The 18,332-nt window shown below is 40.3% G+C and overlaps 1 pseudogene; it reads left to right on the top strand.

The window, feature by feature from the left end:
- Window positions 1-7,285: 7,285 nt before the first annotated feature.
- Window positions 7,286-7,818, top strand: LOC102838872 (annotated as a pseudogene).
- The last annotated feature ends 10,514 nt before the right edge of the window (window positions 7,819-18,332 follow it).

Genomic DNA, 18,332 nt, shown 5'->3' with positions numbered 1-18,332 from the left:
TAGAACTGTTTTTTATAAGGTTTCAATGGCTGTTTTTTCTAGAGTAGATCACCAGGTCTTTCTTCTGAGGGACCACTGGGTAGACTAGAACCTCCAGCCTTTTGGATAGCAACTGAGTATGTTACTGTTTTACACTACCCAGGGACTCCAAAGAATATACAGATCTAAATATAAAAAGATACTCAATTTCACTCATAAAAAGAAAAGGTACACTTTAGAACAACTGTGAATCTAATGAACACTATGCACTTGAGCAAGGATTGTTCATTATTCATAATGTATTTGTTATTCATAATAGTTCATCAATTGCAACAAATGTACCACACAAGTCCTAGAGACCCAAATATAACCTTGACTATGTTGGTTTTGTTAGATGCCACCCAGTCAGTTCCAACTCATAAAGACCTTATGTACAACAGAACAAAACACTGCCCAGTCCTGTGCCTTCCTCACAATTTTTATATTTAAGCCCATTGCTTCAGACTCTGTGTCAAACCATCTCATTGAAGGTCCTTCTCTTTTTCAGTGACTCACTTTACCAAGCATGTCTTTCTCCAGGGACTAGTCCCTCCTAATAACAAGTCCAAAGTATGAGAGACAAAGTCTTGACATTGCTGCTGCTAGGGGCAATCCAACCATACTTCTTCCAAGACATATTTGTTGGTTTTTCTAGAAGTCCTTCGTATTTTCAGTACTTTACCAACATCTTAATTTAAAGACGTCAGTTCTTCTCCAGTCTTCCTTATTCATTGTCCACCTTTCCTGTGTACATGAGGCAACTGAAAATACCATGGCTTGGGCCAGATGCACTTTCGTCCTCAAAGTGACATCTTTGCTCTATAATAGTTTAAAGAGGACTTTTGCAGTAGATTTGCCCAATGTCATTTGATTTCTTGAATGATACTTCCATGAATGTTGATTATGAATCCAAGTAAAATGAAATGTTTGGCAGCTTCGGTCTTTTTCCATTTATCATGTGATTTATTGGTCTAGTTGTGACTGAGTATATCCCATCTGAATTTAGAGACTATCTCAAGAATAGGTTTGATGCATTGAACATTAATGACTGAACACCAGAAGAGTTGTGGGATGGCATCAAGAATATCAAATATGAAATGTCTTAGTTCTCTAGTGTTACTGTAACAGAGACACAAGCGGATGCCTTTAACAAATAGAAATTGACTCTCTCACAGTTTAGGAAGCTAGAAGTTCAAGTTCAGAGCACTTGCTCTAGAAAAAGATCCATTCTCCTTTCAGGACCTGCAGGTCCAGAATTCCTTGGAGCTTGCCATGAGTCTTGGCATCTTTTCCTGGAGCCAGGATCTTCATTCACAGTACAGGGACCCCAGGTCCAAAAGACTAACTCCAATCCCGGCTCTTCTTTCTTGGTGGTACTAGTCACTCTGAGCTCTCCTGACTTTTAAAATCTCATTTATATCTCAAAAGAGATTAATTCAAGATATAACCTAATCCTGTAGATTGCATCTGGACTCATTAATATCATAGATGTGGAATTTACTAAACATAGGATAGTCACGTCAGATCAGGGCTGATCACATCATGGGACTGATTGTTGTTATTGTTAAGTTCTGTGGAGTTGATTTCAACTCACAGTGACCCTGCACAGGGTTTCCGAGGCTGTAAATCTTTATGGGAGCAGAACGCCTCATCTTTCTCCCGAACAGCTGGTAGTTTTGAACTGTCGTCCTTGAGGTTAGCAGCCTGATTCGTAACTACGACTGATTATACCATACTATATCCCATCATGGAGGTGAGTACTACACCTTAATTTCTATAACACTTAGAATTCTGACTCAGTCAAGTTGACACAAAATCTTAACTATCACATGAAACAAAAAGCAAAAGATCATTAAAAAGACAGAAAAGAAAGAAAGAACCAAGTAGATGCCAGAGGAGAATCTGAAACTTGTTCTTGAGCATAGAGTAGCTAAAGCAAAAGAAAGAAATGATGAAGTAAAAAGGTTGCACAGAAAATTTCAAAGGGCAACTCCCGAAGACAATGTAAAGCATTATAGTGAAATATGTAACAATGTGGAGTTAGAAAATCAAAAGGGAAGAATACGTGCAGCATGTCACAAGTTGAAAGAACTGAAGAAAAAATTCAAGTGTGGGCTTGTAATATCGAATAAATTTATGGGCAAAATATTGAACAATGCAGGAAGCATCAAAAGAACATGGAATTACTACACAGAGTCACTATACCAGAAAGAATTGGTTCAACCATTTCAAATGGTAGTATCTGATCAAGAACTGATGGTACTGAAGGAAGACGTGCAAGCTGCACTGAAGACATTGGTGAAAACCAAGGCAAATAGGAATCAATGGAATACAAATTGAAATGTTTCACCACACTGATGCAGCACTGGAGATACTCACTGATCTAGGCCAAGAAACTTGGAAAACAACTGCCGGGTGAACCAAGTAGAAGAGATCCATATTTGTTCCATACACCAAAGAAAGTTTACCCAATGGAATGCTGAAGTCATAGAACAATATCATTAATATCTCATGTAAGCAAAATTGGGCTGAAGATATTTCAAAAACAGTTTCTGACATCAACAGGGAGCTGTCAGAAACTCAAGTTGGATTCAGAAGAGGACTTGAAATGAGGGATATCTTTGCTGATGTCAGATGAATCATGACTGAAAGTAGAGAATATCAGAAAGCAGTTCACTTGTGTTTTATTGACTACAAAAAGGTATTTGATTGTGTAGATCATAGCAAACTATGGATAACATTTCAAAGAATGAGAATTCTAGAACACTTAATTGTACTCGTGTGGAGTCTGTACATAGACCACAAGGCAGTTATTTGAGCAGAACAAGGTAGTACTGAATGGTTTAAAATTAAGAAAGGTATGTGTCAGGGTTGTATCCTTTTATCATGCTTGATCAATCTGAATGTTGAGCAAACAATCTGAGGATCTGGACTAGATGAAAAAAGAATGTAGTATCAGAACAGCAGGAAGTCTCATTAACAACCTGCAATACACTGATGATGCAACCTTGTTTGCTAAAAGTGAAGAGAACTTGAAGCACTTACTAATGAAGATCAAAAACTACAGCCTTCAGTGTGGGTTACACCTCAATGGAAAGAAAACAAAAAGACTGAACTTAAATATTTCATTTTATTTGGCTCCATTATCAACATTTATGGAAACAGTAGTCAATAAATAAAACGATATATTGCATTGGGCAAATCTACTGCTAAAGTCCTTTTTAAAGTGCTAAAGAGCAAAGATATCACTTTGAGAACTAAGGTGTGCCTGACCTAAGTCACGGTATTTCCAATCACCTCATGTCCTTGGGAAAGATGACCAATGAATAAGGAAGACTCAAGAAGAATTGATGCCTTTGAATGATGGTGAAGACTATTGAATGTACCATGGACTGTCAGAAGAAGGAACTAATCTGTTTTGGCAGAAATTCAGCCAGACTGCTCCTTAAGAAAAAAGATAACAAGACTTTATCTTTGAACATATGTTCATGAGGAACCGGTTCCAGAGACTGTGTGGATTAAATCTCTGACATTGTTGTTGTTATTATTAAGTGCTGTTGAGACAGTTCCGACTCATAGTGACCCTGTATAGGGTTTCCAAGAAACAGCTGGTGGGTTTGAATTGCCAACCCTGTGGTTTGTTGTCCAGTACTAATCTTATAGCGCCACACTAGGTGTCCTTCTATGACTATGCTGTGGTTGTTGTTAGGTGCCATCGAGTGGGTACTGACTCATAGTGACCATATGCACAACAGAACAAAGCACTGCCCTATCCTGGGCCAACCTCACAATTGTTGCCACATTTGAGCCCATTGATGCTGCCACTTTCTCTGACCCTCCACCTTACTAAACATGATATCCTTCTCCAGCAACTGGTCCCCCTAACAATAGATCTGAAGTATGAGAGATGAAGTTTGGCCATTCTGGCCTCCAAGGAGCACTCTGACTGCACTTCTTCCAACACAGATCTGTTTGCTCTTTTGGCAGCCCATGGCACTTTCAATATTTTCCTCCAACACCAGCAAATGAAAATAAGCCTTTACCATTTGTCTCAAAAGAAATAAGAAAATGAGAGGGACAAATTGGATTTCAACAGGAGGATATGACAGCCCTGACAAGGATATGACAAGTATCCACACTGTGCAGCTGCCCAGGACTTACGAAGCAGCTTGCTCTCAAGTGAAACAAAACCTTCAGGATTTGACACCCAAGTGGTTCCTGTGTTTAACCGCCTGGGAGGTATGGGATGTTGACATTTGCTTTTGACTGGAGTTCTGAAGTAGGTTAAAAAAAAAATCAAGAAAAGTTCACTGTTAACTGCTAGTAGTACCACAGACAGTGTGTTATAAGGAAGAAACAGATTTTTATTATTATTTTTAAATAGAAAAAAAAAGAAGGAAGAAAACAGTTGCAGAAAATACTGTACTTTCTTCTTGCTTCATATTCAAGACAGACAAACCACAGAGAAGGGAAATGCCAGGAAGGAAGTTTCTGAGGGAGTCCTAGTACTACTAACCAAAAGGTGGGCAGTTTAAACCCACTAGCTGCTTCTCAGAAACCCTATACAGGGTCACTCCAAGTCAGAACTGACTTGACAGTACTTAACAACACAGCAACGCCAATGTTCTGAGGAGCCCTGGTGTCACAGTGGTTATGTGCTAACTGAAAAGTCAGTGATCTGAATCCACTAGTGGTTCCCTGGAAGAAAAGACTTGTCAATCTGCTCCCATAAACATGGCAGCCTAGGAAACCATCTGAACCAGTTCTACTGTGTCTGATAGGGTCACTATAGTCAGAATTGACTCAACAGCACATAACAAGGTTCCAAGTCACACATATATCCTTGTCTCAGTCCATTTCCTTACACTTTTTAGTGAGGGAGGCTGAAATCAGATAGGAAGCTGTGTCCTCTGTCTCCGGCACCCATGCAAATAAGGTATACAGGACTCTAAGGCTGGGATTGATTCGTTTTGCCCTCCAACTATGTTTAAAAGGAGCCACCTCAGAGCAGAGACAGAATAGAAGATCCCAGGACCATCAACAAGGAAGAGTATGAGTGACATGTGACATCCCTACCTAGAGAAACAGCGACTACAGAGGTGATGGCCAAGATGCCAGCAGAGGTGGTGGTGTGGAGGGACAGAGCAGCTTCAGGCTGTAGATCCCTGGATTGAGTAAAGCTGAGTGTCTATGGGCAGGAGACTGGTTTAAAGAATGTGCCATTTGGGCATTCACAGATTAGCTAAAAGAACTTTGTAACTTGTGTTAGAGCAGGGCAGAGGTCAAGGGACCATATGGTCAAGAGGCTGAAAACAAGAGTGAGATGTGCCTGCAGTATGGTGCAGGAGGTATTCCTGACTGGAGAACTGCTGTATCCTGAGATGGTTTTGATCCTGAATTGTACCGTGTTCACGTCCCTAATAAACCCCATAATCATGAGTATTGTTATGAGTTCTTTGTGGCCATTGCAATGGATTATCGAACCCAGATGTGAAGCATGAGAGTGCTGAGGGAAGGATGGTTGATGTCAAAACAGGGGGTAAAGAAGGTTGTAGGGTGGAGGCATGTCTGACCTCTGCTTCATAGGAATCAGCCTTGGGCTGATTTTAAGTCTGATTCTCTTTCCCCCTTGTGAAGCTAGGGGAAGTCAGACATGGTTTCCACATGGTTTTAACAGAGTCCTAATCTTTAGAATTTAAGATTTTCCTTTGAACAAGAAGTCTCAGGAGGCAGGCTTACACACAGCTAAAACTCAGCAGGGTTCCTCATAGTTAGATTCTAAGGTCAGCAGCTACAAACAGAACCATAGTACCATCTCTGCCTTCTCTCAGTAAGTAAGCAGAAAAATGCATATATGCAAATGAGACAACCTTGCTTGCTGAAAGGGAAGAGTACTTAAAATACTTCTTGATGAAGATCAAAGACCACAGTCCTCAGTATGGATTGTACCTCAATGTAAAGGAAACAAAAATTCTCACAACTGGACCACTAAATAACAACATCATGATAAATGGAGACATTTTGAAGTTGCCAAAGACTTCATTTTGTGTGGATCCACTATCAACATTCATGGAAGCATCAATCAAGAAATCAAATGACAAATTGCATTAGGCAAATCTGCTGCACAAGACCACTCTTAAGTGTTCAAGAGCAAAGATGTCTGTTTGAGGGCTAATGTGCACCTGACTCAAGCTGTGGTATTTTCAATCTCCTCCCATGCATGTGAAAGTTGGACAATGAATAAGGAAGATGGTAGAAGAACTGTTGCATTTGAGTTATGGTGCTGGAGATGAATATTCAAAGTATCATGGACTACCAGAAGACCAAATATATCTGTGTTAGAAGTACAAACAGAATGCTCCTTAGAAGGCAAGATAGCAAGACTTTGTCTCTCATACTTAGGCCATGTTATCAGGAGGGACCAGTCCCTGGAGAAGGATATCATGCTTAGTAAAGAGGAGGGTCAGTGAAAAGGAGGAAGACCTCCAAGTAGATGGATTGAGACAGTGGTAGCAGCAGTGAGCTCAAGCAGAGCAACCTGTGTGAGATGGTGCAGGGCCAGGCAGAGCTCTGTTGTGTTGTGCGTAGAGTTGCTATGAGTCAGAACCAACTCAACAGCACCTAACAACAATGTTCTGTTTTCTTGAACTTAAAGGTTGTTCACATTCTTTACATAGAAACATTCGCTTGTAGGTCTAATTTTTAAGTTTTCTAAATAACTTTCTTATAACCTACAGGTTTCTAATGATTTATAGTTAATGTTAGAAGAGTCTCACAAATGTATAGACATTTCTATTTTTACATTCATATTATGAGTACTTATATATATGCGTTTTGACAACATGATAGTTACTTATACCTTACGGAATTTGAGATTGTTTTAGAAACATATAAACCATTATCATACACCCAGTATGTACCAGGAACTATTATTCTAGGCATAAAATGGTGATCAACCCAGCCATGGCTCTTGTCCTAGGGAATTTAAAGTAAGGTTGGAAGAGAGACATTAAACAAATAGTTAGTCAAATAATCATTTAGTCACAAAATATATTAAATGCTATGACACAGTGCAAGGGAAAACTTTAGATGTGGGAGATCAGAAAAAGGCCTTTTAAGAAAGTGGCATCCAAGCTGAAAACATCAGTAGACATTATCCAGGCAATGGGTGAATAAAAGGAATGCTCCAAACTCGGGAGTAATGTGGGCTCGTAACTGGACTCATAATAAGTCAGGTGCTGGAGCCGGCTTCCGCAGCAGCCGCACAATGACCATGCTCAGAGCCTTCATCTACAACGACCTGTTCCACTTCAACAACATTAACTTGGACCCACTTACAGAAACTTATGGAATTCATCTTTACTCAAAGTACCTTGCCCACTGGCCAGAGCATTTCATCATTGCAGAAACAGCTGGTGGAGAGCTAATGGGTTATATCATGGGGAAAGCAGAAGGCTCGGTGGCAAGGGGAGAATGGCCTGGGCACATCACAGCTTTGTCTGTTGCCTCAGAATTCTGTATCTTAGTTTGACTGCTAAACTTAAGAAGTTGTTAGAGGAGATTTCAGAAAGAAAGGGTGGCTGTTTTGTTGATCTCTTTGTGAGAGTATCTAACTGAGTTGCAGTCAGCATGTACAAGCAGTTGGACTACAGTATTACAGGACGGTCACGGAGTGCTATTCAGCCAGCAACGGAGAGCCTGATGAAGATGCTTAAGACACAAGGAAAGCACTTCCAAGACACAGAGAAGAAATCCATCATACCATTACCTCATCCCATGTAGCCTGAGGACGTTGAATAACCATGGGCAGTGGTTTTCAGGCAGATGCCCCAAATAGTTTATGGACAATATTATTTTCATTGGATGATCTTGGAATTGTATTAGGAGAAAAAGAATCATTTAGCTCTTAAAGACATCAAGAACACTTAGGTTATAAACTTATGTTAAATCTCATTGTTTCCATTTAGCAACATTATATTAAAACTGTTAAAAGGTATCCTGATGGTATAATGGTTTAGCCCTGGACTTGCTAACTGAAAGGTCAGTCAGTGGTTTAAACCAAGCACAGCTACCATAAAGATTACAACCTACAAGAACACCCACACTTGCAGATAACACCCACTTGACCTGGCTTCAATGACTGGATGATCAGAGCTCAACTAGAAGAAGAAAGAAGAGGGAAAAAAGAGGAATCTGATACAATTTGATGAACTTGACCTACACCTATGGATGAAGTAGCTCAAAAGAAGGAACAAATTTTTACAGCGAGGATCATTCCCACCCCCTCCATACACAGAGTAGACAGGGATGGGCAACTTGGACACTGACGACCCAAAATCAGGGGAACTACAAAGGCAGGAAGTGAGTGGCTTACACGCTTTCAAGAGGAAGCCTAGATCCAGAGGGTATGGAGGAAGGTAGAATCTCCACTGAGTAGTATCCAATCTGTCTGGGCGGGGCTGATGAAAGGAGATAGGGATAGGTCTCTTGTGGTACAATAGTGAATAATTGTTATCAGGACTGACTGTGAGGGTTGGAAATGTAAAGGTAGATGTTTTGTAGCAAAAGGAGGGGAGTGGTTGACTTTGCAGTCCAGGAGTGGCGGTCCCTGGGACCATCAAGGGAGAAGAGCGGAGTGTGGGACCCTACCCAGAGAAACAGTGACGCCAGAGATGGAGGCAGAGACGATGACGTGGAGAGATGGAGTGACTGGGGACTCTAGACCCAGAGAGAGAGAGAGGGGATGTGTGCTGACAAACGGGGAGGGGAGCGGGGGCGGGCAGGCTTGCCGAGTATATCCTTTGGTTGGTTGATGATGCGTGGAGGGCATTGTAACCATGGCAATGAAACAATACACGATAGGATGAATGTAAAGCTATTGTTCTCCCATGTAAATGATCACACAATTCACAATAAAACATTGAAAAAAAAGACCTGGGGAAAAGAGAAGCTCTAAATCAAATAAGATTTGGAATTAGTATTACACTGGATAGGGTGTACTTAAAATCACTTTTATTGAAGTAAAACTTACATATAACAAATGACACCCATTTTCAGTATGCAATCCAATGAGTTCTGACTAATGGTACCACACACCATGAAAACACACAGTGTCTCTTTCATCTCCAGCAGCTCTACCATGCTCCTTAACAGCCACTCCCCTCTTCTACCTACTTCTACCTTAGGTAACCACTGTTCTGCCACTGTAGATTAATTTGCTTCCTTCTACCCTAGAATTTCATATAAATGGAATCCTCTTTTGTGTCTGATTTCTGTCACTCAATATAATGTTTTTGAGATGTAGCTACGATGTTGCATGTTATCAGTAGTTTATTTTTTATTGCTGAGTACTGTTCTATTGAATGGAGACACCACAGTTTGGTGGATATTTAGGTTGTTTCCAGATCCTGGCTATTATTAATAAAACTATGATTATTCTTTTACCAATCCTCTTATAGATATCTTTTCATTACTCCTAACTGCTTAGGAGCAGAATTGTTGAATGAGTCAGAACATACTTGACAATACTAGAAAAAAAAAAAAAAATACAGCCTAGAAAATGCTACAAGGCAATGCTATCCATCATATAGGGTTGCTATGAGTCAGAATCCATCTATGGTATACTCCAAAGTTGCTCACTGTAGTCAACTTCAATCGAGAAAGCAGCTAGGTCAAAAGACATTGTACTATAACGGTTCACAATATACACTAAATGCTGGGGGAAAGTTGCTCCAATTTCTCCCTAAATTCTATGCCTGAGAATCACTGCTGCATATATATTTTTTTAAATTTTGTATTCAACTGTTAAAAACAGATATGAAATGTATAAATCTAAGATACATAATAAAGTACACTGTTGACCCTACCCCCCCAAAAAAATAATTAATAATAATAATAGCAAGTAAGGTGTCATGGAGTCCTGGTGGGATGCTGTAGGATAAGCACTGGACTGCTAACCATAAGGTCGGTGGTGCAAATTCACCAGCTGCTATTGGGAAACCCCATACAGGGTGACTAGGAGTTGGAACCAACTCAATGGCACCTAACTAATAACAACGGACATTCAGACGACCCAATTCTACTCTGACTACGTGGATCGCCGTGAATAGGGGTTGTCTCTATTCCAAATAGTGTTACTGGTTGAATGAGGGTGAAGTTGGTGCATATAGTACAGTGTCATGTTATGAGTAGGTTGTTGTTGTTAGGTGCCATTGAGTTGGTACCGAATCATAGTGACCTTATGCACAGTAGAACGAAACACTGCCCAATCCTGGGCCAACCTCACTACTGTTGCCACGCTTGAGTCCATCGATGCTGCCACTTGGTCAATCCATCTCGTTGGGGTCTTCCTCTTTTTCTCTGACCCTCCATATTACCAAACCTGATATCCTTCTCCAGTGACTGGTCCCTCCTGACAGTATGTCTGAAGTATGAGAGATGAAGTTTTGCCATCTTGGCCTCCAAGGAGCACTCTGGCTGCACTTCTTCCAAAATGGGTCTCTTGGTTCTTTTGGCAGCCCATGGCAGTTTCAATATTCTCAGAAGGGAACAGGGAAAAGGGAGAGAGAGGATGCTACTGATACAAGATTTTTAAATTTATTATATGAAAGGCAACAGAGTTTCTACCTAGTGGCTCCTAAGCTATCTGTGAAATCTGTGAGCTACTGAGCAATTGTAGAAAAAGAAAGAGCAGGCTGATTAGAGAAATATGGCAGTGTTTAGGCCCATATAAGGCTAGGGATTATGAATTTATGAATTTATCTTTCTGTTCATTTTCCCACCTGTCTATTTTTCTCTAGCAATTTCAGCTACTTGGGTTCAGGAATAGTAAAGGAGAGTGATTGGGTTTGTACGAGACTGCAGTTCAGCCAGATACAAATGACATAAGGCCAAAAAACAAGGGAATTGAGGGTAGTCATTACAAGACAGTCATTACAATGGTAGATTATAGGCTATGATTTAGAAAGTATGTGAAGTCAGGAGGGGGAGGATAAAGAGGGAAAATGGGAGGGATAATAGATCAAAGATATTTATGATGTCAGAAAGCTATCATGATGTACCCAGACGTATTGGGTTTATAGCTAATTCCTGTTTTATCACTAAAAGTGCCTTCGAGCTTAGCTTATTCAGAGAACAGAGATGGTAAGAAATGAGAATGTCCACAGATTGCCAGACTGGACTTTTCCCTTGCTCAGCCCCAGCCACATACATGGCTAAATTTTTTTTTTTTCCATGTTGCTCTCCTCCCTGTGTGTCAAAACCCTGAATATCTGCAGCAAGGATGCTCACAGCATCCTGAGTCGTTGAAAAGGGAGTTATCTGTATGGAGCAGCATGGTTGGAATAGAAAGGTGACCTTCATTGCCTAGTAAAGATACAGGCAGGTGTAATGACAAACCTCTTCTCAATAAAGATTGGGAGAGGCACAAGGGATTGTCCATTAAACTGTTGACAAAAGGTCTGCATGGGACAGCTTCTGTGCAACTTCCAGGTGCTGGATCGTGGGAGTGGGGCAAGATGCTCAAAGTCCTGCATAGCTACTAAAACCAAAAAGTTTCCTAACTCAGCCATGAATTTCTTGTAGCTGCTGCATCTTTTCAGTTACTCCTTGTCAAATCCTACAAACACGGCCGAGAAAAGTTGATCCTGATTTGATCTCACTCATATCCCCAGTTCACCTCACCACTTCCATCTCCCTGCTCTCAGAAGATTTGGATGATCCTTACCTAGTTTTTCCAGGGCACGGTTGGGGATTTTTGTAAACTGCCTCTCTTTTGGTTTGTGTCCTCTCTACAGTGATGCCATAAACTCTCAGCTTTGGCCCCCTTCTCTTTGTATTCCTCCAAATTTGTTTGGAAGCAAACATATACCCAAACCCACACACCAAACTAAACTTGAACCATTGGCTACTGTTTGCATTTCTATTAAAACAGTTTTAATTTCTCTTGTTGATAATGTTATTTCTCTTGTCGTCATGGAGCTGGCTCCAACTTATGGTGACCCTACGGACAACAGAAAGAAACGCTGTCAGTCCTGCACCACTTTACAATTATTGGGATATACAAATCCATCGTTGAAATTATTGTGTAGTGATTTCTCACTTAGGAGGCTCATCTTCTATTCCTGTATCTGACAGGAAGGTTTTCATTGGCTAATTTTCAGAAGTAGATCAACAGGCCTTTCTTCCCAGTCTATCTTTGTCTAGAAGCTCTACTGAAACCTGGCCACCATGCGTGACCCTGCTGGTTCTTGAAATATCAGTAGCATAGTTTCCAGCATCATTGCAACACTCAGGCCAGCATAGGATGACACAGATGGGTGATGGAATTTGTTTTCTTCCTTGGGATAATGTGAATATTCCCACTATCAAGAGCAGGAGTGATAAAAACATTTGTGTTTCAGTGGTAACATTCTTGCCTTCCATTCGAGAGACCATGTTTGGTTCCCAGCCAATGCTATCCATACTAGCCGCCACCTACCTGTCAGTGGAGGCTTGTGTGTTGTTATGATACTGAACAGGTTTTAGAGGAGCTTCCAGACTAAGACATACGAAGAGAGGCCTGGTAATATTACTTTCAAAAATAAGCCAATAAAAGTCCTATGAGTCACAATAGTCAGATTTTAACCAATCATGGGGATGATACAGGACTGGGCAGGGTTTCTTCTGCTGAACATGGGAGTTTCCACAGTTCAGTAGCCAACTTGACAGCAGTTAATAGCAGCAACAAGAAGAGGGGTAAGCAAGCATTTCCTGTAAAGAGTAAATGCTTTTGGTTTTGAGGGTTATATAGTCTGTGTTGCAATTACTCAACTCTTCTTGTCTGATGAGAAAGCAGCCCTAAGTGTATGTTATTGCTGTGGTTAAGTGCTGTAAATCCACTGTAGCTCATAGAAACCTATATACAGGTTCCAAGGCTGTAAATTTTGTGAGAGCAGCAAGTGTCATCTTTGTCCTGCAAAGTAACTTTTAAGCTCAAACCACCGACCTTGTGGTTCGAAGTTCAATGCTTATCCTAAAGAGCCACCACACTCTATAAATTGTAAATAAATACTTAGGCAACTGTGTGCCAACAAAATTTTATTTATGAAGACCGAAAGTTGAATTTCATATAGTTTTCATGTGTCATGATATATTTATCTTTTTTTAAAATCACCTAAAAACTCTTGTTAGTACACATGCTGTGCAAAAAAAAAAAGAGGAAAGGCAGTAGGCAAAATTTGGCCGTCAGCCACCTCTAGTCTAATAGAAAGGAGCCTGGTGGTGCAGTGACTAAGCACTCAGCTGTCAAAGAGTAGAAACTTGTACTCTGTTAAAAACAAAGAGGTTTACTGAAGATTCAAAACAGTTTGAACCAACGACACCTCTATCTCAGAAAGTAAAATCAAATGCTCCAGAATAATGGAGTAACAGGCATATATATGCTGATTGGAAGTTGTAAGATGAGGGAAGCCAGAGACTGGATAAATTGAAACAGGAGCTTTACAGTGATTCGTTAGAAATGTGAATGTGAGCTATTTGAATTGGTTGGTTTAGATATGGAGTCCTGGTGTGTCACTGTAGGATACGCACTGGACTGCTAACTACAAGGTTGACAGTTCAAACCCAGAAATCCTATACAGGGTCACTGTGAGTTAAAAATGACTCCATGGCACATAACAACAGCAAGAGATAAAATATGTGACTAAGGTGGAGGTTTCAGGGTGGTCATAAACGTTTTCTGTGGGCTACTGAGTGAATTTCTGCTAAGAACCTAGTGTCAAGACTCTGCCTTAGGAGCATTCTTTCCATAACTTTGATTTAATAGTCAATGAAAACCAAATCCACTGATATCAAGTTGATTCCTACTTATAAGGATCCTGTCATGGGAGTCCTGGTGTGGTGCTGTGGGTTAATGTGCTGGACTTCAAAGTCAGTTCAAGGTCAGCAGTTCAAGCTCACCAGCCGCTCCTTGGAAACCCTATGACCAGGTTGCTATGGGTCAGAATGGACTCAAAGGCACTTAACAACAAAAGGACAGAATAGAACTGCTTCCTAGGGTTTCTGTGTTATAAACCTGTACAGATCAGTCTCCCTCATCTTTCTCCTAGCATATTGAAATGAGCTCAAACCACTGGCCATATGGTTAGCAGCCCAGCACTTTACCTACTGCACCAACAGGGCTCATATCTTTAGTTTAACCACAGAAGGTAGAAAAGAAAAAAAAAAGTTTCCTTTGTTGTAAACGTATGGCTAAGGTTTGACAGTTTCTAGACAAGTAAGCAAAAGCCAAAATGGAGTAAATGCTCCAGACCTGAGTTGATTGTTCTGATATAAGTCGTGTGCCTCAATTTTGGGAGTAAAGACCAGGTTATCTACTTTCATAGATAATACAGTCTGGGAAACCCTATGGAGTAATCCATCTTTGTCCTATAGATCACTGTGAGTTGGAATCATCTCAGCAGTACACAGCAAGTCTGGAGGAGGGAATATGCAGAAAGGAAAAAGAAATATAAATGTTTCAAAATATCTTATGACTATTTATAGTAGAGTACTTACACCACTTTTATATTTTAAGCACGTTGGAGGAGTTGTCCATTACTGTTTTCATGGGAGAGAGAACTTCCGCTCTGTTCTCCAATACTGAACTCTGACACAAAAGCATTTCTGGTCTCTTTCTCCTCTTTCAGCTGCTGAGATGAAGCAAAGCATGCTGGATCTTGCCTTCTTTCTTGGGCTTGCATGCCCACATGGAGCACATTATTTCTCCACTTCTTTTTCAACATGGTGAATACCCCTTGGTAAAGGAAAATGTATATTGTGAATGAATGATCAAAAATCATTTACTCATAGGGCTATGTGAGCAAAAGTTTAAAGATCGTTATCCTAGGGACAGTCTGGAGTATGGAGATAATAATTTCTCAAGACTGTCCTGCTCATTATGAAGAGTGGGCACATTATATAGGGTAAGTTACATTTGGATCTATCTTAACATCAAGATAGCATTCTTTGGGAAAAAGAAATAATAAACCAATAAATTTCCACAAACATTTTACCTTTAGAGTCTCAGCTGCTTCATTCCTAAGATAACTGTGTGGGTTTAAGCACGTCTTATTCTCCTTTTAGGACCATAAATTCATCTTAGCTCATTTATAAACTTCCTCATTTGCAGCTGCTTCATTCCTAAGATAACTGTCTATGTGGGTTTAAGCATGTTCTATGCTCCTTGTTCTCGTCTCCTTCTGGGATCATAAGGTCATCTAATTTATAAACTTCCCCATTTGCAGGGTCCTTATTTGAGACTTACTCACTAAACTGCCTCCGTTCTGTCTGGGTCAGTAGATCCATGCTATCACACAGAGCACATACAAAGACAGACTACAGAGACAGATGTCTGTACAAACCCAGAAACTCCAAGGATTGCTGACAGCTCCTAGGAACTGAAATAAAGAAAGCTTTCCTCCTACAGATATGCCCTGAATTCAGATTTCTGGCCTCCAGAACTGTGAAAAAATAAATTTCTGTTCTTTAAAGCCATCTACTTGTGGTATTTGTGTTAAAGCCACCCTAGGAAACTGTAACATGAGATGATCTCGTTTCCTGAATCTACCCAGAAAGTAGGTAGCTTCCTGCATGTTATTCTGAAAAGACACTTTGTTAAATGAAAGAAACAACATGCCATTTTTTATTTTGTATAGTTACATATTCTTATGGAGCAATATCATATGGTCCTTTTAAAGTAAAAGCAAAAGGTTTATTGAGGCATAAAGTGATGCTTGATGTGGGATAGCATAGAGTAACCAGGCAGTTACAAAGTGCCCTAGTTTGCCGGAGCTAAGGAGAGATATAGTCAAAAAGCAGGAACTTCTCAACAAAATTTTGATGGGCTGACCTTCCCAGGACTTGCTCAGATTTGCCTAAGTGTAACCACATTCTTGCAAATTGTTTTCTCTGACCCTCCTTGGGATTGCCCAGACTTGCCTAAACATAGCCACTTTGTCTATTCCGCAAATTGTTGAAATTAGTAGAAGGGTTATAGATTTAAATCAGAAGCAGGAGTGCAATCCAAATAGAGTTTGTCCCTACATTTGCTATTTTTGATACCAAGCACTCCAGATTTTGAAGGGCACATACACATTTTAAAGCAAAACGGAGGCCCGAAATGAAATGGAGTCTACAGAATTAAGATGGCGTCTGATTCAACCCGCGATCAGTCATCTGGGAATGCTGAATGCCTCAATTTCAAAATACTCTGACACCTCGGACAAAATGGACTTTGGCCTGCTTCTTGTTTTACCCATCCAGAGAACGTCAAATGCCTCGGATTTTAAATACTCCTACACAATATGCACAACCAATGAATAGACTGAATAAACTGAACTGAGTGGAGGACAAACATGTCTCAGCTTTATTATTTCCTAACAACAGCTTTTACACATGCTCAATAAATGTCAGTTTCACACTACCTGTCCTATGACATCTCAAGCAGATCCCATCATTTCTAGTCACTCTCAGGTAGCATAGTCTCATTTTGACATTGAAAATTCACTTTTGTGTATTAAAAAGATTTAGTCTTATCTAAATCAAATATAAAGCTAATTTCCAATTCAGAACTCCCTCCCTACCAACCATATACGTCCAATTCAGGTCTAGGTTGTGGTTTAAGGACCTGTAATGAGCTCTGGTAGCGTAGTGGTTACAAATCGGGCTGTGAACCTTAAAGTCAGCAGTTTGAAACTACCAGCTGTTCTGCAGGAGAAAGATGAGGCTTTCTACTCCCGTAAAGATTTACAGCCTCGAAACCCTGTACAAGGTCACTATGGGTCGGAATCAACTCGACAGGACTTAACAGCAATAGTGAAAGCAGGTGTGAGCTACTCTGTTTTTCATCCTCCTCCCCCACCTACTGCAACACCTCAGAGTTCTCACAGGGTGTTTAAGTGTGAATCTGTGTGTGGTACTGTTTTAACTCAACTTTCTATCTTGGTCAGGTTCTCGAGCGATACAGAACTAATAGGGGATTATAATTATATTGAGGACAAGGTTCAGGCAATCTTGGGAAGTCCGAAATCTGTAGGGTAGGAAGCAGGCTGGAAACTCAAGAAGAGTCATTATTGATATTTTGAGTCTGAAATTTGTTGTGCAAGCTGGCATAATGGTTACTCAGACAGAATTTCTATAATAAAATCTTGAGGCAGCATTTCTTCTAAAAAGTTTCCGTTTTTTGCTCTTAAGGCCGGTTCCTGATTGGATGAGGCCCAAGCACATTATCCAGGAGTAATGGATTATGAAAGTTATTCATATCTATAGAATATTTTAAAACACACACACACACTTTTATTGTAAATTGAGTGAAGATTTACAGAGCAGATCATCAGTTTGGCGTTCAACAGATCGTACACTTTGTTTCATCTCAATGATTGCAATCCCTTCCATGTAACAAGAGTCATGCCACTTCCTTCCTACGGCTCTTAATTCGTACCACTTTCCTTCTCAACCTTTCTGAACTTTGTCCTTAAGTAGATGTTGCCCTTTTGAACTTGAATGGTTGGCCATTCCATGGTGAGCATCTCTTACTAGTGTTCCCCTTATATTCTATGGCATGGTTGAAATTGGGCCATAAACTTGAGTTCTGTTCCAGACCTGAAGGATGGCCAAAGGTCATAGTTTCAGGTTCCTCTAGTCTCTTTCTTACCAGTAAGCCTAGTCTTGTTTATAATTTTGAGTTTTGTTCCACATTGTCTCCCACTCTATCTGGGACCTTCCAATGTGATCATTTTCAAAGCAGTTGGCTGTAATAACTCGGCATCCTCTAATTCTTCTGGTCTCAGAGTCATGAAGATGTTCACATGTTCCATTAGTATCTTGGGCTAATTAATCCCAAACATCTTCAGTTTTCATCACTCTTATTTCTTCCCCACATGGAGAGACCAATAGTTGCCCCTTAGAGTTTTTAAGATCCATGAGCTTTTAAGATCCCAGTTGATACTCACCAAAGCAGGATGTAGAACACTGTCTTTGTGGACTATGTTATGCCAATTGACCATAGTGTCCCCTGAGACTATGGTCCCTAGCCCCCAGGCCCAGCAACTCATTGCTGTAAGATGTTTGATTATATCTAAGCCAGTTTCATCACTTTGCCCATTGTATGCTCCATTACATTCATCCATGTGTTTACAGTAAAGGTAAATCCACATTTACAAATATCCCCGTTCAGGCTCTTATATACTAGTGAGTATACTCCCACTCTTCCTCGCATACCTCTCAGCCTGTGTCTCTCTTCATGTATCTATCTGCAGAGCATCATTGTTCCAAGGTTGTATATAGAACACTATTTA

The sequence above is a fragment of the Chrysochloris asiatica genome, unplaced genomic scaffold, assembly GCF_000296735.1.
Source record: "Chrysochloris asiatica unplaced genomic scaffold, ChrAsi1.0 scaffold00140, whole genome shotgun sequence".
Lineage (NCBI taxonomy): Eukaryota > Metazoa > Chordata > Mammalia > Afrosoricida > Chrysochloridae > Chrysochloris > Chrysochloris asiatica.
Note: the sequence above shows the minus strand (reverse complement) of the source record. Positions and strands in the feature narration are given on the sequence as shown.